Raw genomic sequence first — 23,835 nt, 5'->3', positions numbered from 1 at the left:
AAATATTAAAAAACATTTCCAAATGCCAGTATACTGACAAAGAAAATTATATTTTGTATTTGCATTGCATTTTGCGTTATTTTCTATTTTGCCTCAGTTGTTCTTGTCAAGTATAAATGAATGTAAACTCATTAGTTTTTCAAAAACTTTTGTTTTTTAACAAGATGAAAACAGGTAATTAAAATTGAATTTTCAAAATCTAGTAAGCTTATGTTTTCAAGCTTCTCGAAAAATAGTTAAGACTTTTGTGAATGAGAATACGGTTCTTGTAAAAACATAAAACTTTTGATGTGGATAATTAACCAAACATCATTGTAAAAGAAGTAAAAGTAAGCTTATGTATTTTGCTCACCATTTTTTAAAACAGTTTTCAAGTCCGTTGTTCATAGTCTTGATTTGTCCATAAGTTCGGAAATCTCCAAAATTTCGATTTCAGTAAAAGAGAACCTTGGTCAATTTCACTAAACCTGATATTGTATTGGATATTTTGTAGTTATCTTTCGTTTTATAAGTAAAATTAACCAGGAATTCAAAGCTTAAAAAATGTCGGCCATGGAAAACTTTGTCGAAGAATCTTCCAAGAAAAAAACTAGCACCTGGGGGGGCTGGTGGTGAGTTGTGTACAACATTCATATAAGTGGGAGAGTATTCTCGCGCAAAGAAAACGATGTAGTGCATTTTGATTCGTTTTCAGTGCATGTTTTTTTATTATGGGAGACATTGTCTTAATATTGAATTAAAAGATTGACGATTTTTTTTCGATCTTAATTTTATCTTCCACATTCATTCAAATTGGGCTCCCTGTGACTTGCGTATCGGGAGCTCCGCTATTAGGCAGTGCCTAAATATATTCAATAATACGGAAAACAATAAGTAATAGTGAAGAAGGGTATCCAAGAAAGCTGTAATGTTATCAATGATTATCAAGAACATAGCAATCTAGATCAATGAAAACTGTATGTGCATGTTTAGTTATTGAAGACATTAAAAATGCATTATCTGTTGGAAAAATAATTTTCGCTGGGGTTCGAACCCAGGACCTTGCGCGTGTGAAGCGCAAGTGATAACCACTACACTACGGAAACATCTTACATCATAAAATTTGTCATTGCCAAAGGTGATAGGCAATAGAGCCCATTCGAATTCCAAATTACCGCTGTGTTTCTTGATTACAGACTCATTTGCGCAGGGTTAGCCTCGAGTTTGTGCAGAATATTCACGTGTTCCAGTCAAGGTCCATCGATTTTCAAAATGTTTGTATTGTTGAAGTTGTGCATTCTTTACTTTTCTGTTGGTATTTGTGAATATTTAAACACTGATACGAGGCTAACCCTGTGCAAATGAGTCTGTAGTCAAGAAACACAGTGGTAATTTGGAATACGAAACTGGTCTATAGGCGATAGGCGAAAAGCGATAGGAGATAGGTCATCCCAAGATCCAAGAATAACTGGAATGACTTGTGTTTCTGCTTCTTCTCGTCAACAGCCAACATAGACCTTAGTATTGATACCTGATTCAATGTTCTTTGTATTCAACGATCACCTTTGGCGACGACAACGTTTACAAAAATATATATATTGCATAACAGAAATAGGGCGCGTCCAAAATGGAAAAAATGACGATATAGTGACGTCATCAATAATATAACGATATATCTGACTTATTTCTTTTGTTCTTAGATTTATTGTTAAATTTTTCTGGAACATATCTTTTATTTTATCACGCAAGTAGTCTTTCTTTATTTCTTCATTAGGTAGTTGTCAAGTTTATTTGCTGTTTGATGGGTTGAAGAATGAACAAAAGTTAACTTTAAAGCAAAATTTAACGTGGGATCCCTGATTTTTCATGCCATTCCTCTTCTTGTATACATAATCTCTAGCCAATCAGCGCACATGGTATTTATGATCAGCTATGGGATTCCATAAACTATTTAGCTTAATAATGTAATGACTGAAAAACCTACGTTTTTCAAAAATTGAAAACGATAATAAGCTGTAACATCATAAGGTATGTCATGACGTCAGTTTCCATGGGATTAGTGCGCGAGTTGTGTTTACTCAATGCTAACAGCGTAGCAACAGCCTAGCTGCGAGATACATTATATCGTAAGAGTTTTCTTTGAAACCAAAAGTTAGCTGTCTGTTTCATTTATCAGGATTCTTTATTTTATTAAAATTTTATTTAGTTATTTAATTATTTATTCTTTTTTAATTCAAGTCATAGTTCATGCATCCCACATGGAAAGGAGTTCTTTTAGGGTTAATAGCCTCCAGCGACATAATTGGTACTTTGGGTCAGCTGGTCATAGCATGGGGTTAATCAACTACGGTCTAGGGGCCGACTAACCTCTCCCTTAGGCTTCGGCCGAGCTTCCTGATCAGTCTGTATATCCTCGGATAGCGGTGTCGGGGCCGAAATCTCCGGCATAGCCGTAAATGCTTTGCGCTGCCATACTGCGCTTCAGCACTGGTTCTGGAGGTATGGTCCTATTAAAATCAAGAAACAAACACAAACTAGTTACAGAAAACATTCGCCCTAGCAAATCAACTTCTTAAACAAAAGGAAGCTTATGTCCGTGTATATGCCCCCCCTCCCCTCCTCCCTACATACTTTTAAATAGTCCCAATTATTATATGGCGAGGTAATTTCACGCGATATGATTGGTCAATTTGCGGTCCATAACTTACGGTACGGACCCAAAAATGAAATGAATTCAAATCTCCATTTAAAAAATATATTTCTGGATGAAAATCGTCGGGAAACGTAACCTTCAATAAATAAGTAAAGATAAATGAAAGTCACTGGCATTTAATGTAAAACTTATCAAACCAGCGACAACTCTTTCACACAAGGGATGACTCTTTCGATCAAGGCTCTACACGGCAGTAGTTGAGCGATTTTGTACGACTAAAAAAAATAGAAAAACTAACTATGCTAAAACTAAAACTAAAACTATGTTAAACTACGAACTAAAGGGTGGTGAATAGCGGCTAATTCAGTAAATGAAATAAAGATAGGTTTACAAGTAGAATTAACGTAAAATTGTTATTTCAGTAAGCCTACAACGTCAAGTTTGAACTTTTCTGAAGCTGAAGAAGCCAGTAGTTTCTTTCGTTAACGTTTTAGCAGTTTTCTAGGCTCATCCGCTCTTGAAGTATTTCCATATTTCAGGAGACAGAGACAGGAGAGTTGGCAGTATCTTTTTTAATTGAGTCAAAAGTGTGAATTCTTCATGACTTCAGCCATTGTGCATATGGCGGCCTGCTTTAAACAGTCAAAACGTTGAAAATTGACGAAAACTATCCATGTTCAGCGAGCCGTAATTTTCCAAAGCTTCTCATTCATTTCTGGAGGGAGTTTTTGAGTTTTTTACCAATAAAAGGCAGGAAAACAAACGGAAGGCTGTAGTATTTTTCATCTTGGTTGTGAATATCTTGAAGCTTGAAGTACGACAGTTTTCTTCTCAATCTCATGTTGAGTTCTTGAGGTCTTCTTTTGATGCCTTTTTTGCTTTGCATTTACACGTTTTGCAAAAGAAAGCCTCACTTTTGTTAACTAGTATTTCAGAAAACTTTAAACTATAGCTAAATGGTCAGCGGTCAGCGCATCATGATGGCGGTTTTTTCCCCGCTCTTCAAATTGAAACCTAAACTTGTTTAAATTTGCTATATCTGTTTCATCGTATACTTCTTTTTCATACTCAATCGTTACTTTATTCATTGTGTTCGTGATGGAGGAAAAATTAATCATTAATCTGATCGACAAGAAGTTAAAACCACTTTTTGAGAAAGTCGATTTAATTGAGCAATCCATGAAATTCTTAAGTGACAGTTATGAAGATCTGTTAACGAAAGTCAATCGGGGCGAGTCCGACAAAGATGATCTGGAAAAGGAAATGTTATCCCAGAAAGCTGAAATTACTCGATCTACAAACGAAATCTGCATGATGAAGGACATTCTAAATGATCATGAGCAGTATTCTAGAAGGGAATGCCTTGAGATACGAGGAGTACCAATGCATCGTGTCGAAGATACCAACAAGATTGTTAAAGACGTTGGCAAATTGATAGGAGTTGAAATCAAGGACACTGATCTCTCCATAAGCCATAGACTCGCGGCTCCGGATCCCAATTTCAAGCAACCTCCAGCAATAATTGTCAAGTTTGCTAGACGAGATGTACGCAATAATCTGTATGCTGCCAAAAAGAATCTCCGTAACAAGTCTTCAGAGACATTGGCTACGTAAGGGAAAATCCACAGAAGCTTTTTATTTCAGAGAGTTTGACACAGCGAAACAGGAAATTATTTAACAAATGTCTACAAGCGAAAAAAGATTTGAAATTCAAGTTTCTTTGGACAATTTATGGCAAGATTCTTGCAAGGAAGGACGAATTGAATCCGTCTGTACACATCTCCAACGAGAAAGATTTAAAGAAATTCACTGAGCAGCTAAGGTCCAGCTAAAGTAGTAAAGATAAGTAGACTTATTGTTTACATACCAGTACGATAACTTGAACTAATCTTAGTATCTTTATTAATCTTTATTACACCTTGATCTACCCTTTTCTGACCTATGGACTTTTAGTATGGGGCAACACCTATCACTCCACTATCAACCCCATCTTCATCTTACAAAAAAAAGCTCTGCGTATACTAACATTCTCTGACTACAGGGACCACTCCAATCCTCTTTTCATTAAGCATAACATAATTAAGTTCCATGATCTTGTCTTTTATCACAATGCAATATTTGTTTATAATTTCAAAGCAGGTAACCAACCTAGGTTATTCAATAATTTCTTTGAATCTGTTAGCAAAAGACATAATTATAATACCAGACTTGCCTCCAAAGTGTCACTTTCTCTTCCCAAAATTATAACAAATTACGGAAAATTTAATATTAGATTTGCTGGTGTTAAAGCTTGGAACTCATTGGACGAGGAAATTAAAAAAGCCTCCAGCATTTCAAAATTCAAAGAGTTATTAAAAGACTCAATTATCAAATCTTATAGTACTTAACGTTATTCCTCCAATATTCTTCATCCTATATTTTTCTATAACTTAAATTTATGACACAATAATGTTCGTTAATCTTATATCCCATATATTTTTCTTGTATTGTTTACTTTCGATTACATTTTTTCATTGCACTATTACATTATACAATTATTTAACTTAAGTATATTTATTGTTTTATTTTTTGCATACTTACATTATATATATATATATATTTTTTTTTCTTGTGTTTTGTCTCTTCCTATTTAATTTAGATGTAAATGACCTAAATACTTGTTATTATCTAAGATAGTAAAGCTAACTGGCCTAGTATAGCCCATATAGGTTAATTCCAGTTAGCTTGCACCTAAATATATGGCAATTTATCTCTTTGTCCTAACTTATCTTATGTGATATTTATGGTGCTAAATAAAAATAAAAGATTGTCAAATTCTTTCAAAGTAAACTAAAACTTCTCTTTTTGTGCGACTCAAACACTACATGACTTGTGGCACGTTCAGGAAGCCCTTCCAATGCAGTTCTCGTTTGACATGTGCTGTCAATTTTACTTTTTAGCTCGTGAAGAGCTATCGAGGTGGCTAGATTTCGCAATTTTCGGATAACGCTTCTCAACCAATCGTTTTGGGTAATTACCGTAACCATGGAATCTATTGTATTCGCCAAGTGACGTCACTGGAAGAATCCACGCACCTTGTTTGCAGAGGAAGCCATTTTGGATTTTCGATCACTTTATAATCAAAAGCATATTTTGAGTATAATTAATTTACTTTATGCTCTTTTTATTGGACCTTGAGATATGAGATTGCCGTAATTATCGTCAAGTTGGAAGAAGAATCCGAAAACAGCCTGGTTTGTTATATATTGGATCGATTAGACTCGGTCCAAATAATTTCAACCGTAGAAAAATTTCGTAACCAAAAATCGGAAAAGAAAGGATTGTAGCCAATCAGAAGCCAATAATTTAATTGATAAAGACAACAGTTTGTTTGCACAAAACATAACTCCGACTATCGACGTACTCGGGTCACAATACCCTCAATGAAATGAGTCACCCAAGTGTCATTTGTTATCATCTTAGTTCATTGGTACTCAAAAAGCTTCACGAGCATACCATGGGTTACCTTTGATTGTTGCTTTTCGCCTCTTTTTAATTTCAAATCCTTGCCATATAATAAATAGATAATTATCCTCGTTTGCTTGGTCCGTACCGAAAGTTATGGATCCTCGTTTTTTCACACTTTTTTATGGCCCGCGCGCTACGCGCTTGTGACATAAGGCAGTGGAAAAAACTCGGTCCATAACTTACGGTACGGACCTCGTACTCGGTTAATAAGAGTTATTTAGAACCTATTTACTGTAATGGAGGCCATCTTGAATAGCAGATATTATGGATGTATGCCAATGAGATGCAAATGAGACAACGAGCATTATATCGACCCTATAGCCTTACTTGTATGATTCTTAAAACAAAAGAATATCTCATTGCGAGGTCATCTTTAATGACAGCTATTCTATTTTTTTACATAAAACATTATGGGATGCCGAGGGGCCACTATGGAAGTTTAGTATATTCTCCAAAGTCCGAAGAAATGATTGGTTTTCCTTATAAAATGATTACAATGGTTTGATATCCCACAGGAAGCTTTCCTGAAATATTGATAAATGATTAAAAGCCAGGTACCTCATCACCCTGCCTATATTTCATATGTAACCGGCGGCAAGGCGCTCAGCTATGAATCAGATTGCAAGTGGTTTTGACAAAAGAATTCATTGAAAAATTCACACAACTTTACAATACTCGAAAAAAAAAACGGGAACGAGATTACAGGATATCTCTTTACATCGTAGAGAATTCCTTGTCTTGATATGTGCAACGTCTTCAAGAACTTTTACTACACTGATTTAAGCTTAGTTTGGGCCTATTTTTATGGAAAAACCTGCATTCTTAAGACCTTACACATCCTATGCAATGTTGCACGCCCTAGGCGCAAACAGGATGTCCCAAACACGAACTTACGTAAACAAGCGCCAAACCTAGGCATGACTCACTGTAATGTAATTACGTACGGAAATTATTTCTTGCTTACGCATTTTCCACGCAAACAGTTAACTAAAGAATTACATTCCTATGTGTACACGAGGCATTCCTAATTAAAAATATAGATTTATGACTAAATAATTACTGTCCAAAATAGTGTCTTTTGACTCTGTCACACTTGCCCCTCCTTTTTGTTTGCTTCGTCCTCGAGCAAATTCAGGAACAATGATACGCAGGTGGACTCGTCAGTACTGAAGTGCGGATCTTGGAAGATTATAGAGGTTGCTGTGTTGGCCTGCCGTTGTCCTTGTGGAACGTCGGAGTACAGGTGCAGCCAGTTCTTCCTCAGACGCATCATCACTATCATCATCATCATCAGGTTCAGCTGGTTCTGTCATTGGTTGAAAGGCGATTGTCATTCCTCCAATGTCATCTTCTTCATCTGATGATTCTGGCGATGCAGTACATGTTTGTCTAGACCTGTCAGCTTGCCTGTGTCGTCCTCGTATCTCCAGCATTGGTCTTGGACACACTTGCATTTCTCCTTGACTAACAACTTTATCTCCTCCATGTCCATCAGCTCTTTCAACGACATATGTATTGTTGTCTCTTCGTTCGACGATTTTGTACACTTGGTTGTCCCATTTATCTTGAATCTTGTTTCTTCCTCTGACTTTACGGTTGCGAAGGAGTACTCGCTCTCCAACTTGTAGTGGTTCAGCCAGTGCTCTGCCCTTCTGGTCATGGATCTTCTTTCTGACGGTAGCAGCTTCCTTCAAGTTTTGTGTCACAGTGGTATAAGCTTCTCGTAGACGAGTCTGGTGCTTGGTAATCCATTGCTGGTTGTCTACTGTCACTTGTCTGTCATCATCAGGAAGTAGAATGTCCAAAGGTAGCTTGGCATCTCGACCAAACATCAGGTAAAAGGGTGAGTATCCAGTCGTTGCATGTGGCGTAGCATTATAGGCGTAACATAACTCTTTCAGGTGTTCAGGCCACCTTCTTTTCTTTTCTGCTGGTAGAGTTCTTAGAAGCTCATGTAGTGTACGGTTGAATCTTTCGCACTGCCCATTTCCTTGAGGATGATAGGGGGTTGTCCTTGACTTCTTAATTCCATACACTGCACACAACTCCTTGACTAGTTCTGCCTCAAATGACTTGCCTTGGTCAGAGTGTAGTCTTTGGGGGATTCCATACACAAGGAACCATTCTTTAATCAGGGTCTTGACTACGGTTGTCGCTTTCTGATCACGGGTAGGTATAGCAATTGTAAACTTTGTGAACACATCTGTTAACACAAGGACATTTTCTCTTCCATCTGTTGCAGGCTCAAGCAAGGTAAAATCCATCGCTAGCACTTCCAATGGCCTAGTAGCTAGTAGGCTGCCCATCGGCGTCTTGACTGGAAGGTAGGATCCTTTGGCAATGACACATCTTTCACAATTTGAGATGCATTGCTTCACATCTCCTTGCATACCGGGCCACCAACATCTTTTCCTCAAGAGCTGTTCTGTCCTGTCTTGTCCTTGATGTCCACATTGATCGTGCGCACCCTTCAGTACTTGTGATTTCATTGATGTGGGGGGTAGCAGTAACCGAAGCTCACTTCCCTGTCCGACTCCTGTACGGCGGTAGAGAACTCCATGGCTTTCCTCGATCCTGTTCCAGTGACTAAGCAACTTCCTTGTATCCCTTGTCTCTTGTTGGCTTTGCCTTTTACTTGGCCGACGTCCAAGGTTTCGGTAGTGGAGGAGACGACTGATACATGGGTCCTCCTGCTGTAGTCGTTGGATCTCTGTGAGAGGTATGGTTGGGAATGAGGTTGCTTGCTCCTCCAGTGCACTTGTCTCTGTGTTGCTTATGAACGCTGCTGATACCATCAAGTGTTGACGTACTTCTTCTGGTAGGTCTGTAGTATTGGTAGAGTAGGCTAGGGTGCTTCTTACTTCAACTGTGGTTGGTTCTTCATCTCGGTTGATGCGACTTAGAGCATCTGCATTCTGATTGTGACGTCCAGGGCGATACTTGATGGTGAAGTTGAAGTTTGCTAACTCTGCAGCCCACCTCTGCTCCACAGCTTTCAGCTTACTCTTTGACTGTAGGTATGTCAGCGGGTTGTTGTCTGTGTAGACGACAAACTTCGATCCCAGCAGGTACTCCCTGAACTTCTCACATACAGCCCACTTCAAGGCTAGTAGTTCCAGCTTCCTCGATGAGTAGTTCTCCATGTTTCGCTCTCCACCTCTCAGGCCTCGGCTGGCATAAGCGATCACTTTGACTCTTCCGTCCTGTTCTTGGGACAGCACGGCTCCCAATCCTTCGTTGGACGCATCCGTCTCTAGGATGAAGGGCTTGGTGTAGTCCGGGTAGGCCAGCACTGGTGCTGAGGTTAGTAGATTCTTTAACTTGTTGAAGCTCTTTTGGCACTCTTCTGTCCACAGTACGCCAATCTGCTTCCGGGTGGTCTTGTTACTTCCTCCGCTCCCGAGCTCAGCAACTAACTTGTGCAGCGGACCTGCCACTTGAGCGAACTTGGGGACAAATCTTCTGTAGTATGATGCGAAACCAAGGAATGATCGCAGATCGCGCACTGTCTGGGGGACTGGCCACTCGTTAACTGCCTTTGTCTTTTCGGGGTCTGCCTCGACACCGTCAGCAGAGACCACGTGCCCCAGGTAGGACACCCGATCTCTGAAGAGTTGACACTTGGTTGGTTCAACCTTTAATCCATGATGCTTCAGCTTACTGAATACCGTTTCCAACCGCTCAAGATGTTCTTCAATGGTGGATGAGAAGACTATGATGTCGTCCAGGTAGACCATCAGGGTGCGAAGTATGTCCTCTCGGAAGACTCCTTGCATCAACCTTTGGAAGGTCGCTGGGGCATTCTGTAGTCCAAACGGCATCCGAGTGTACTGAAACAAACCCATGGGCGTTGTGAACGCAGTCTTGTGCTGATCATCAGGATGGACTTCAACTTGATTGTAGGCTGATGCCAGATCTATGGTGGAAAAGTACTTTGCGCCACGCAGTGCCTCCAGTGATTCCTCTATCCTTGGTAGGGGGTACTGATCACGCTTGGTTTTCTGGTTCAGCTTCCGGTAGTCGACGCACATCCTCAAGGCTCCAGACTTCTTTCGTACAAGCACTATTGGGGAGGCATAGTTACTCTCACTTGAACATATCACTCCTTTTTCTAGCAAGTCTTGTAGATGCTGTTGCACCTCCTGGTATTGGTTTGGAGGAATCCTTCTGTAACGCTCTGTGACAGGCACATCATCGTCTGTGTAGATGCGATGATATGTTGTCTTTGTACAGCCAAGGTCCTCCTTACATGAAGCAAACACCTCTTCATTTCTTTCGAACATCTGGAGAGCTTTCTCCCTCTGAAGTTCCGTCCCGGGGAAATGTTCCAGGGTAATCCCGTGAGGGGGTGTCTGTATCCTTTGCCAACGTACTTTGCCCACAGCTTCCCGTTGGGGTGGCATCTGAGGGTCAGCACTAAGGTTACAGCACACTGTCACCATGTTATTCTCGTGTAGGAACTCCAACTGCTCTCCTCTCTTGACCATCTCTCCCTCTCGCACAATTCCAATCCGCGTCCTCGGCTTTAGCCATATGTCCTTTGCCGTCTGGTTGGCAACTCTGACATAGTAACACGTCTTGGTAGTATCCACGAGAGTACTGGCCACGGTGAGGTTTCCTTCTACTGGTACACCAAGGGGTTCGATCACAGCATCAGTGCCCCATGATGGGCCTGTGACCAAGATATCAGATTCTGTGAAAGCAGGGACCCGGACTTTGTCTGAGCCGGCTACTTTCACGAACCCAGTTTTACGTTTACTCTTCTTCTCTTCATCTTGCAGGATCTGTTGGTATTGGGGCACCTGCCCAAGAACGTTGGTTCCCAGTAGGCCAGGTACCCTCCTCTGCATTACTGTAGTGGCTGCTGTGTCCTTCGTGATGAAGATGCCGCACCCAGGGACCACAACTCCTCCGATCTCTACTGTAGCGACGATATATCCAATGTAAGGGATGTCCAAACCGTTAGCTCCTCGCAGCTGCAGTAATCTTGTTTCAGGGTGTAGGTCTCCTAGGGTTGGCTGTAGCTTTTCCCTGTAGAACGACTCGGTGATGAGGGTAACCATGGAGCCCGTATCCACTAAGCTTTTCACAGGTACTCCGCCAATCCTCGCCACCACTGTGGGACTTGTCCCGACAACCTTTTCGTTCTGAAAAAGAGAGTTAGAGCCACTACAGTTCCTCTCCACGGCGTGGCTCACTGCCGTGGGGAGCTGGAGTTTGACTCCTTCTGTGGTGCTGCTGGTGCCTTGTCTTTCAGGGGCTTTGGGCAGTTCGGCCGAAGATGTCCAAGCTCGTGGCAGTTGTAACATCTCCTCGGACCACGTGGGGGACTTCGTGGTGGTGATGGGCTTGCTAACTTCATGGTAAGTTGGGTTAGCAGCTTCTGCTGCTCATCCAGCAATTTTTGTTGCTGCATGAGCCTCTCCACCAGGGCCTTCTGTCCTGCTGTAAGCTCTTGGATGGCATTTACTTGGTTGCTCTCCACCAACACCTCCTTGGCCGCTGCATGGCGATGTGCTCCTCTATCTGTGTCTTCCGAGCTACAATAGGCCTCTTGCCTCACCTCGTTGAAGGTCTTCTCGGGATGTTCTCTGATATAGCGCTTGAGATCCCTGCGCAACAGGTTGTCACGCAAGTTCTCAACGAATGTGTCTCTGAGGTTCTGGTCCTTGTTTTCCAGGGCTCCTACGTGTACTCTGGTTATGTGCTCCGCCATCGACATCAGGGCATGGGCAAAGTCCTGGATGGGCTCCCTGTCACCTTGTTTTCTGGCGAAAAACCTCTGGAGAAGCTGGGTCTTGGTGAGCTTCTCTCCGAAGACGTCTCTCAGAATCCTGAAGAAACCCTCCGGGTCTGTCCAGTCATCCGCAGGCCTTAGTCGAACTTCATCTCGAGCCGCTCCTTCTAAGCTATGGTACAGGAAATCCACCGCCTCTTGAGAAGTTAACTTCTGGGCAGCCACAGACCTCTGTGCATCCGCTATCCAGTCTTCAAGCACCTTGTCGTCTCTGCCACCAGCATACTTTCTCAGCTTCTTCTCCCTTGGCACTGTCACTTTTACCACTGGTGCAGGAACAGGTTGGGCAGGGGGTCCTCCTTCAGCCTGCATGCCATCCAGCTGTGCCTTGAGTGCAGCCAATTGCTCTGTGAGTGCAGCCACAGCTTCTTCTGCCATGATTTCAGTCTCGTTCCCGTTGGTAAATAATCAGTAACTACTAATGTCAACTTTCTTGCAATCCCACTTCTGACACCAAAAATGTAACCGGCGGCAAGGCGCTCAGCTATGAATCAGATTGCAAGTGGTTTTGACAAAAGAATTCATTGAAAAATTCACACAACTTTACAATACTCGAAAAAAAAAAACGGGAACGAGATTACAGGATATCTCTTTACATCGTAGAGAATTCCTTGTCTTGATATGTGCAACGTCTTCAAGAACTTTTACTACACTGATTTAAGCTTAGTTTGGGCCTATTTTTATGGAAAAACCTGCATTCTTAAGACCTTACACATCCTATGCAATGTTGCACGCCCTAGGCGCAAACAGGATGTCCCAAACACGAACTTACGTAAACAAGCGCCAAACCTAGGCATGACTCACTGTAATGTAATTACGTACGGAAATTATTTCTTGCTTACGCATTTTCCACGCAAACAGTTAACTAAAGAATTACATTCCTATGTGTACACGAGGCATTCCTAATTAAAAATATAGATTTATGACTAAATAATTACTGTCCAAAATAGTGTCGTTTGACTCTGTCCCACTTCTGACACCAAAAATGTAACCGGCGGCAAGGCGCTCAGCTATGAATCAGATTGCAAGTGGTTTTGACAAAAGAATTCATTGAAAAATTCACACAACTTTACAATACTCGAAAAAAAACGGGAACGAGATTACAGGATATCTCTTTACATCGTAGAGAATTCCTTGTCTTGATATGTGCAACGTCTTCAAGAACTTTTACTACACTGATTTAAGCTTAGTTTGGGCCTATTTTTATGGAAAAACCTGCATTCTTAAGACCTTACACATCCTATGCAATGTTGCACGCCCTAGGCGCAAACAGGATGTCCCAAACACGAACTTACGTAAACAAGCGCCAAACCTAGGCATGACTCACTGTAATGTAATTACGTACGGAAATTATTTCTTGCTTACGCATTTTCCACGCAAACAGTTAACTAAAGAATTACATTCCTATGTGTACACGAGGCATTCCTAATTAAAAATATAGATTTATGACTAAATAATTACTGTCCAAAATAGTGTCTTTTGACTCTGTCACACATAGTTCACGTCGTTAATTTTCAATCAGACCTTTCTACTCTTTGATACGGCGGCCATTTTTAATTATGGGATGCTGAGGGCCCGAGGTGAACACGTACAACATTCATAAAGCTTGGCGGGGATGCGTTTACAAATGATTCCTGTGAAGTCTTGGTATTTCGCATATTGTTCCAAATACCAACAAATTCGATTGCTTTTTAGATGAGCTTCTCATTGAAGCAGCTGTGCATTCGTTTGCCATCGCATCATTTCCCGTTTTTCCAACTTTTGATATGAGCAAGTTATGTAGCAAAAATAGATCAACACCAATGGACAGTAAGAGCAAACTTGTCAGAGCAATCAATTTAGAGGGTGATATGTTAATTGGAAAATGGCAACCCTCTAGCTCCGTAAAAAGACAAGAAAGTTTACAGACGTTTGTATGGTGGGGGAAGGGGGGGGGGGGGGGGGGTTGGGGGGGGGGGCGCAAACTCTTGGCCTGTTTCCAATCAGACTAACTTTCATATGCTTTTTCAGCATTATTGATGGATTTTTGCTAACTTTGTCCATGGTAGCCTGTAACCAACTTAGTTTGGTTGGATTCGTTAATACAATAATTTAGATCAAGGTAAATGATTTACATTCGTTTGAACGAAGTTAATTAGAATGTAATGGATCTTATCTGAAGAGATTGACACGTCATCTAATGTGGGAAGACATTACGCCCTATAAAGGTAAGGATAAAAGGGTAAAAAAAATCACCTCCGGTGGGACTCGAACCCACAACCTTTGAATTAGAAGTCCAACGCGATAATCCATTGCGCCACGGACGCTAAATCAAAGTAACAAGGCAAACGGCTGTAGAGCCAGTTGCAATATATCAGTGTGCAATTATCATGAGGTGACAGGGCTGGTCAGGCTTAAGTTCTCTTCTGAGACAAGCTTTTTTCATTTCAAAAAAATATGTATTTATAACTTGAAATAATTTCTGCTGAAAGATTCAGCTTAAGTATTCATACTCTTATTACACTTTCATTCCTTTTTTTCTTATATTCATTCGTCGTCGTCTTAACTTCGAATATAAAACAAAACAATCAGCGATGATGCTTTTTAGCAAATTAATATTTTAAATATTTTAGAGCTGATGTTTCCGTAGTGTAGTGGTTATCACGTGTGCCTAACACGCACAAGGTCCTGGGTTCGAGCCCCAGCGGATACAGCAGATTTTTGCATTTTGCTTGAGAATCAAATAACCAACACAGCCATTGGAATTAATCGATGCCTTAATTATATCGATAATAATGCTCTGGAAATTTTAATGTTTGCTAATGATCATAACATCAAATTCTTTCGTACCATGCACGGTCTCATCTCGCATGGCTGCTTTCCGATTTACTCACGAAGTATAGTAATAAACATTAAAGGAGATAAAATATGCTCGAGATAAGTCACACAATTTTTATTTGAGGCATTCTATTCACCGATTCTATTCACTCACACTGACAAAGTACATCATGTCAAACGTCCCACGTTTGGATAAAAAAAGCCTGTTTATTACCAAACTTCGGGAGTAAGTCGGAAAGCAGCCAAGCGAGATGAGACCGTGCATAGTGCGAATCAATGTTTTCTGTATTTCTCGTTCGCTTTAGATCGCTTCAAATGAGTTCAATAGTCTTGCAATTTTGTGTAATATTAGTTTAAGTTCTAATTTGTATCCTGACGTAGTTTTGAGAGAAATTATCAGCGGATTTTAGAATAATGGAAGATCTAGTAAGATTGACTGGAAAACTGCGATGAAAAGTGCGCATCAAATGTTTACCCCGTCTTATGCATTATACGTTTTCACAAAATCGCATGAGTCGATTACCTTCAAAATGTTCCTTTTAAAACTAGATACAGAGTAAGACTAAATGAGCAATGACTTTTTTTAATATATAGCTCTGAAATTTTAATCTCGGCCGTATCAAATCCATTGTTTAGTTTTGAAGTAAATTATGCACTATATTTAAAGAATCTCAAATATCTCATAATTAGCTAGATAGATTTTTTCAAAAATCCCAACAAATGGAGGTATCTAGTAAATGATTATGTGAAACGAAGCATTTAAGTGTTGAACACTCTGCAAGGCTAAAAGTGTTCTATAAACGAAAACAAATATTTCATCATAATGACGCGTTATGACGTCTGATCTCGTTAAAAACTGCATCAAACATTAATTCAATCTTTATGTGACTTACGTGCAAAAAAGATTTGCAATCGAGTTATTTTACTTTCAGCCCCCCCCCCCCCCCACTATCTTAGCATCAATTTTATGCGATGCCCCCCCCCCCCACCCCCCCAACCTTCCTCTCTGGTTTTTCAGTGAAATACCCGCTTGTATACGTCATCTCTAGCCATGCAATCAGCGCGCGCATTTAAGATAGCGCTATAAGTTATGAAATCAGCGTGAAAAAAATCTACATTTCGCAAAAATTGAAAACTATAATAAGCTGTGACATTATAAGGTAATTCGTTACGTCATGGTCAGTTTTTATGGGTTGAGTCAGCACAGGTTGGAGCTAGTGCGCGAGTTGTGTTTTACTCAATGCTAACAGGCAAGCAACAGCCTAGCTGACTGAATTGATGGGAGACATATTGTATGGTAAGAGTTTCCTTTGAAATCAAACATCATCTGTTTATAAACTGATTGGTCATTGATTATTATTATTATTATTGTTTAATTCAGCTAGGCCATAATTTATGTATCCCACATGGGAAGGATTTTTTGAAGGTTCATAGCCTTCAGCGACACAGGTGGAACTTTGGGTCAGCTGGTCATAGCAAGTGGTTAATCAACTACGGTATAGGGGCCGACTAACCTTTCCCTTAGGCTTCGGCCGAGCTTCCTTATTAGTCTGTAAATCCTCGGATAGCGGTGTCGGGGCCGAAATCTCCGGCGTAGCTGGTTCTGAAGGTATGGTCCTATTGAATTCAGAAATAAACTAATTACCAAAAACAGTCGCTTTCCTGGAATAGCGATAACTAAATTTTTGGCAGCCCTCTTGAATTAATAATGTGATGCTGGTCGGGCCAGGGGCGAACACGTACAACATTCATAAAGCATGGCGGGGCGGTTTTCAAATGATTCATGTGAAGTCTTGGTGTATTTCTCATATTGTTCCAACTACCAACAACTAATTCAATTGGTTTTTTAGATGTGCTTCTCACAGGAATTCCAATAGACTCATTTTTACTCAGTCTGAAACCGTAAGAGCGCTCGCAGTCAAGCTTCTCACTCAAAAACGTAAAGTTCTAGTAAAAAATACACCCTTATTGCTGTGCCGAACAAGCTAGCAAAAGGGTGAAAAATGGATGGAAAATGGTAATGATCTAGATCTAGTATTAAGCACATTTTGTTACTAAATACATGCTAAACTTAACACAGCAATCAAAACATGCACGACATTTAAGTAAAGATTCCTTCGAAAAACGGTTGCCATGAAAAGTTCAAATTGCATGTCATATTCCAAAGGAAGTCTTCTCTGATAAACTTTAGTAAAATTCAGAAATCAGGTAACTTCGTTGATTCGCGATCGGGTCCAGAAGTTATTTAGCGTCGAATTACCCCCACCCAGACTTCTAAGTTAATTTGTGCATGCTATCTGACTTGCAGGGCTGTTGTAAAGTTGTGACGTATTTCCGGGCTAAAATAAGGCGAAAAGGTTCTGGAGCCTCCACCTGAAACAATTCGAATTTTGGAGAACAAATCCTGTTACGGAGAAAAAGTAAGAAAAATCTTAGAACTCACTTTTCGTTTGGGACACTGGTAGTCCGTTACCCCATGACGTCACACTTAAAAGCTTTATAGAGAATCATTACGAACAACACATCATTCAATACGTTTCACTTTATCACTTAATAATGGAAGTTTAGTCAATAAAAGAGCAGGTGCAGATCCAAGATTTTTGCTAATTGTTCTTTGAACAGCCGATAGGAGTCTTTATCATATAATTATCCATAAAATACCTATATTTCTCCTTTTCGAAAAACTGATATTTTTACATGTGAAAATACATGATATTTTGGTATTTAAGCTATTAGTTTATAAATAAAAACGTTTTATAATAATAAAAAGCTTGTTAAGTTGATTTTATGGATAAGTATATAATAAACAGAATATTACATGGGCGCTTGGAGATACGAAATTTATCTTCTCGTGTTGAAAATGTCTCACGAGTGAGCGCAGCGATCTTTTCAACACTCGAAGGTAAATTTCGTATGTCCGCGCGCCCATGTAATATCCTCTATTTATGCAATCAAAACTGAAACTTTTAGGTAAAAACAAGAAAAATATTTTGTATTGGATATTTTGTAAATAGAGGGTTCGCAGTTGCCACTTAGGGGGCTCGATTGCTGTTTATGAGGAGGTCTGGGGCGAATCGACCTGGATCACCCTACAGATGACCCACCTCTAAAAGACGTATCATTCAAATGAAATCGATATGATGGAAACGAAAGCCAGTTGAACCATTTCGTGGATGAAACCTTGTCAGTCAGTCTATTTGTGTTGTTTCTTTTTAGCAAACAATTGTTTCTTTTGTTCGTACGTTATGTAGGATCCCAAGTTGTAACTGCGACGGGTTCGTCTTCTAGTAGAAGCATGGTGCGTGTTGCTTTGCGTTGGAGCTGCTGTTGCTGTACATGTGGTGTTCTTCAGTGGACAACTTTCTGAAAATAAGTCGAAAAATATAGATTACGTTATTACTCCTGTTTTATTTAGAGCATTCACCTCCCAACCCTGGGGCCTTGGGGTATTTTGTGTTTGTCCACAATTGATTGGAGGAATTCTCTCCTCCAGGTATACTTCGATTTTCGGTTTCCTCACAAAATCTATCATACGATCAGTGAGAATGACCTGACTTAGATCAGCCCAAAGGTTGAGTCAGGCATTCGAGTTGTGAGTTAGCCACGTCCTTACTTAGATCAGCCCAGAGGTTGCTTCAAGGTTCAATCTGTGAGTTAGCCGTGCCCTGACTTTGATCAGTCCCAGAGCGTTGTTTCAGGGTTAAATAAAATTTAAGGACGCTTTTAAAAATAGATTCCGGGATGATTGATTTAATTACTTTCATGGTATTCCCATTCATAATACCTGTTTTTGTCGATACTACTTCATCTTGTTTCACTGCAACTGAACTGGTCTGCTCCATCTCAGTTACAACAGCTGTGGTTTGTTTCCCTGCTGATTTTGCTGCTTTGTTCTTGCGTCTTCTTCTTGGCTTCTTCTTTGCTTTTTCGTCATTCCTCTTTTCTACTATTGGTTGGTCAGCAAGACAGCAACCAATCAGGATTCCTTGGGTCGTGACACGATCTTGTTTAGGTGCAGCATGTTTCTTGGAAGCAGTTGCTGGATGTTGTTCAGGAGCTTTCTCGCATGCCGTTTTCCTGGACGCTGCCACGCTCAGCTGGTCACGTGATTGAGCAGCGTTTTCTTTGTCAGGATTTCTTTTCTCTTTTCCTTTTTCTCTTTGTTCCTTGCATTCAGTTTCATTGTCTTTTCCAGTGATCCATATATTTCCATTTCTATTGTTCTCTCTGGTATTTCCTGTGACAACTTGGTCGTTAGTCGCAATTAGTGACAAAAAACACTTCACATCATCATAAAGCGTTCCTGGAAAAAGAAACATTGCTTGATTTTAAGCACTGCATTTATTAGCTTCTGCCATGATGATATAGATAGGTGAAATATAGGTGGATGCCTTATTTAGTAAACTTGAAACTTGCAGCCAAAGGTCTAGGCTGAATTATCTTAACCTATAAAAAATTAACAAAAAATATTATGCGTACTGAGCGCGTTTCTGGAGACGTTCTAGGTCTTCACTAAGGATTAAGCTGCCAACTGGACTTGCAGGGTTTGAGCTGCAGTTAGCTATACCCTAATTTGAAGTTTTTTGAAAGTATTTTGTATTTTCAGTGTAAATTTGATAGACTCACCGACACCTGACAGGATACGCCTGGGTACATATAAAATGATTTGAAGTACAAATCCCAGGATGATGAGAATCCAGGACGAATCATCTTCTTTTCTTTGAAGGCTCCTCTGCCTGGTAGACCTTAGTCGATCAGGCAATGCCTGTAAAAAAATAGTTTTTAGTTTATTTATAGAAACAGTGTTTTTTTTTACTATGTCTTTGACACTTTCAGAGGAAGCTCTAACTTTCGTTGAAAATTTGTCTGTTTCGTACAATAGAATATTGAGCAGAATTGAATATCTTTTAATGTATGGAAATTTTACTTTTGCAAAAATTAGAAAACTTTAATTGAGCTGTGACATCATTATGACGTCAGTTATCATGCGTATAACCACAGGGAGCCCACAGTAGACAGTAGACACAAGTGAAAGTTAAACGTAAATTAAAATATGGGAAAAAAACAATTTTATGGACTGTTTCGTACTCAAGGTCAAGAAAGTCTCCTCCATAACACAAGCGCCAAAGAAAATGAATCATAACTGGCTAAAATATTCAGTTTCTCGCGCGCCTTTTATTTCCGACATAATTTTCCAAAGGTCTAGCCTCTTTTGCAGCCGTTCTACGACCCTAAGAACGGCTGCAAGGGAGAGGCTACCAAAGGTTCCGCCAGTCACTCACAATGAAGAAAGTACTCCTAAATTCGACTTCAAAATTTGTCGAGCTTAATGAAAATAAATAATAAATAAAGTTGACTAAATTTCTCAATATTTTTCCAAATATTTTGATGTATTCGTATTGTGAAGGTACGACATGCATAGTTTAAGTTTTGTAAAAAAGCTACATTTAACGGTTACTGATGGTTACTTTCGCATCAGTGAAGATCAGTTTTCGTTTTTGTTTTTTTGTTTTTTTCCCATCAAAAACGTGTTAAGACGCTTGTGTTTAATCGTTAATATCTCGATAACAAAAACATTTTCATTTTCTTCTATTTTTTCTTACTTATAGTACGAATGTATTGCTTGGCATACAGCTACTTAAAAACGTGTTTACTAGCCTTACCGTCCTTAATTAATGTAGTATTGTTATTTGTATATCAGCGGGCTACTTTTGAATGAAAGTTCAGTTAGCATCGCAAGGTAAATTGTCAGGATCAGTGCTGCTTAAATCATCAAAATATGATGTACTATCATATAACCCGTATCTGCCCGGGCGCGCGCTCTACTCTTAGAAAAACCATCGGAAAAAGGACGTGAGCAGGGCCGTACTGCTTTGAGCGAGCAGGGCCGTACGAATCCGTACGGCCCTGCTCGAAACCTGCGACCGTATTGATATAATTCGCAACTTTTAAAATATCCTTTTTATTTATGGTCATATGATAAAATGCCTATTGACTGAGTTAGGTCGGGCCTTACGGGTAAATATTTTTATCTCGGTCATTTGTACGGCATCACCTGGAGCCAAATATTTTCCCGTACGTCCCTACCTAAATCAGTCAATAAGTACATAGTATCATCAAGAGAATTTGAATCTGGAGTATTGTGGAGAATTGAGGAAGTGCGTCTTTTTAATTCTTTATCATATAGTTAACATTTCATACATTGTTATTATAACATGTTTTTCAGCATGTACCACTCCAGCTATCTCTGCAAGGTCTAATGGTTTCACAGGTTTCCAACAACTTCCATCATTCTCCATCCTCTGTTTTTCTTGTATATTGCACTGTAAAAATGGACTGGTTGAAACGGCCAATATTAATGGTTATTACCATTTAAAATTGGTTGGAACTACCAATGACAATTGGTTATTTTTGGTTCGTGGAAGCATACCAAAATCAAATGGTTGAAACTGTTCAATCAATATGCTTGTCTGGAAGCTGAAGGCTTAGTAGTCTGGAATTGCCCTCAACAGAAATTCAAATGCCACTTTAACCCACTTTTATAGCTAGCTACTATTTTATTATTAATGCAAGCTGCTATAGCCTAATGAACATTGTCAGTTTTGAAATTATAGTCCTGTGATGGTTTTCAGTTAAAATTCTTAGTGGTACTGAATAATTGTAATTTCTTTGGATAACTGCCTTTAAGAAAAGAATTTAAATAAATCTTTTTTGAGTTAGCCATTTTTGGTTCGATGTATTAATAATTGTTAATTTAACCATGGCGAGAAATGATTATTTCTACCAATTGTTTTTAAAGTGCTAGTCTTACGAAAAAATTAATGACGCAAAAAAATCCCCGATTTTGTATATGCTTAAATAGGTTATAATGTTCACCAATAAACAATAATTGGTTCGAAAAAGAAACTTTTCACGTCTGAATTCTACTTCCGTAAATTGTTAAAAGCTCGTCCGCCATTTCTATGAGCAGCGATTTTTAATTTATGTGTGGCGTCATATGCGCAACTGGCATCCTTTTTATCCACACTGACACTAATGTACTCTCTGTAAGAAAACATGATTTGGTTTAAGGCCTGTTTTTAAATCAAAAATAGTCGAAATTTGGTTGCAATTACACATTGTAAATAGCCGGGAATTTTGAAGGTGGCGCGTATGACGTCACTTTCTTCGAATCACTAAAAGTTACCAGGAACGCAATCGCTTAATGGCGGACTCAAACGGCCAAACTTTACCGGCCAAATGCACCATTTCCCAGTCTCGTATCAAAAAAGAATTTGGACAGTAAGCTATATTACATATCTAGTTTTATATGCTACAATTTCCAGGGATGGTGTCATTTTTGTAAGACTAGCACTTTAACCATTTAACAATGGTTGAAACAAAATAAGTTGGTTTGATGTATTAATTATTGTCAATTTAACCATTCGAGAAATGGTTATTTCTAACAATGGTTTTAAACCATTTAACAATGGTTGAAATAACACAGTTTAACCATTCTAAATTGATTACCACAGATCCACCCATGATACAATTTTAAATAGGTTAAATAACCTATTATGATGTGGTTGAAACTACCATCAATTGGTTATTATAACCAATTATTAATGGTGTATTTTACCATCATAAATTGGTCATTATAGCCAATTATTAATGGAGTATTTTACCACCATAAATTGGTTATTATAACCAACTATTAATGGTGTATTTTACCATCATGAATTGGTCATTATAACCAATTATTAATGATTTATTTAAAACATTTTGTGGTAGATTCAACCAAACCATTCTTACAGTGTGAATGTCTTTTGCTTTTTACTTAGTTATTTACTTACACACACTTACACAAACATCCACATACACTCAACACACCTACACACATTTACACACAGTTACACATACATACACACACACTTACACAAACTTACACAAACTTAGACAAACTTAGACACACTTACACACACACAAACTTACACACATTTACACATATTTACTAACACTTACACACACTTACGTACATTTACACAAACTTAACACATTTACGCACTCTTACAAACATACACACAGACTTACACACATTAACTAACACTTAAGCACACATACACACAGTTACACATACATACACACACACTTACAAATACATACACAAACTTACGAACAATTACACTACACCTACACTAACTTACATACGATTACACACACTTACACTCACTACACACACAATTAAACATACTTACACACACTTACACACACATACACACAAACCTAACACACTAACACAAACCTACACACACCTACACACAAACATACACACTTACCACACACTTACACACGTTTATACATACAAACACACACAGTTAAACATACATTACACACACTTACGAACAATTACACGCACTTAACCTAACTTACAGACGTTTACACAACACTATACACGCACAGTACACACACACTTTAACACACTGACACACTCCCTCACACACACACCTTACACACAATTACCCCGCAATCTGCATAAAGCTATTTACGAACACGGGACAAGACAGACACACACATAAACGACACACAGGGAAAGAAACAACGGAAACCCCACGGACACACGGTGAGAGCACACAGCACGGACACGCAAAGAGCCACTCACCCACGCGAGAGAAACACTACGCAAGGGAGAAACACGGAGCCACAGGACGACACAACACGGACACTGCACGAGAACACGGGACACACAGAGAAGACAGAAAAGACAGACTCACGGACACAGGGAACACAACACGGACGACCACAGCACAACACAACTTACACACACTTCCACACACTTACACCCCCAACAATTACACACACTTACAACCCACACTAAACAACTTACACACCACTTACACCACACACGTACAACACGTAACTTAACACACACAGGACACAGACTTACACCACACTCAACACCACTATTCTTAAACCACACAAATTAACACAAACACGTACACACACAAATGTGTAGATTACAACAGCAATTTGGCACACAAGGGCAACACACACACAACAAAAATGGAACAAGATCAAGGACGACACCCCACAGGGACACGCGCCA

General features: G+C 39.5%; 3 non-coding genes across 3 annotated transcripts; 1 reads left to right on the top strand and 2 right to left on the bottom strand.

The window, feature by feature from the left end:
- Positions 1–1,012: 1,012 nt before the first annotated feature.
- Trnav-cac (transfer RNA valine (anticodon CAC)) lies at positions 1,013–1,085 on the bottom strand. Its single transcript has one exon. It is a non-coding gene; the product is annotated as a tRNA-Val (tRNA).
- A 13,083-nt stretch (positions 1,086–14,168) lies between these two features.
- On the bottom strand, positions 14,169–14,242 carry Trnar-ucu (transfer RNA arginine (anticodon UCU)). Its single transcript has one exon. It is a non-coding gene; the product is annotated as a tRNA-Arg (tRNA).
- A 313-nt stretch (positions 14,243–14,555) lies between these two features.
- Trnav-aac (transfer RNA valine (anticodon AAC)) lies at positions 14,556–14,628 on the top strand. The gene has a single exon. It is a non-coding gene; the product is annotated as a tRNA-Val (tRNA).
- The last annotated feature ends 9,207 nt before the right edge of the window (positions 14,629–23,835 follow it).

The sequence above is a fragment of the Actinia tenebrosa genome, unplaced genomic scaffold (genome assembly GCF_029948245.1).
Source record: "Actinia tenebrosa isolate PJP-AT-01 unplaced genomic scaffold, QUT_ActTen_1.0 PGA_scaffold7__59_contigs__length_16204524, whole genome shotgun sequence".
Taxonomy (NCBI): Eukaryota; Metazoa; Cnidaria; class Anthozoa; order Actiniaria; family Actiniidae; genus Actinia; species Actinia tenebrosa.
This window is presented reverse-complemented; position numbering and strand designations above follow the sequence as displayed.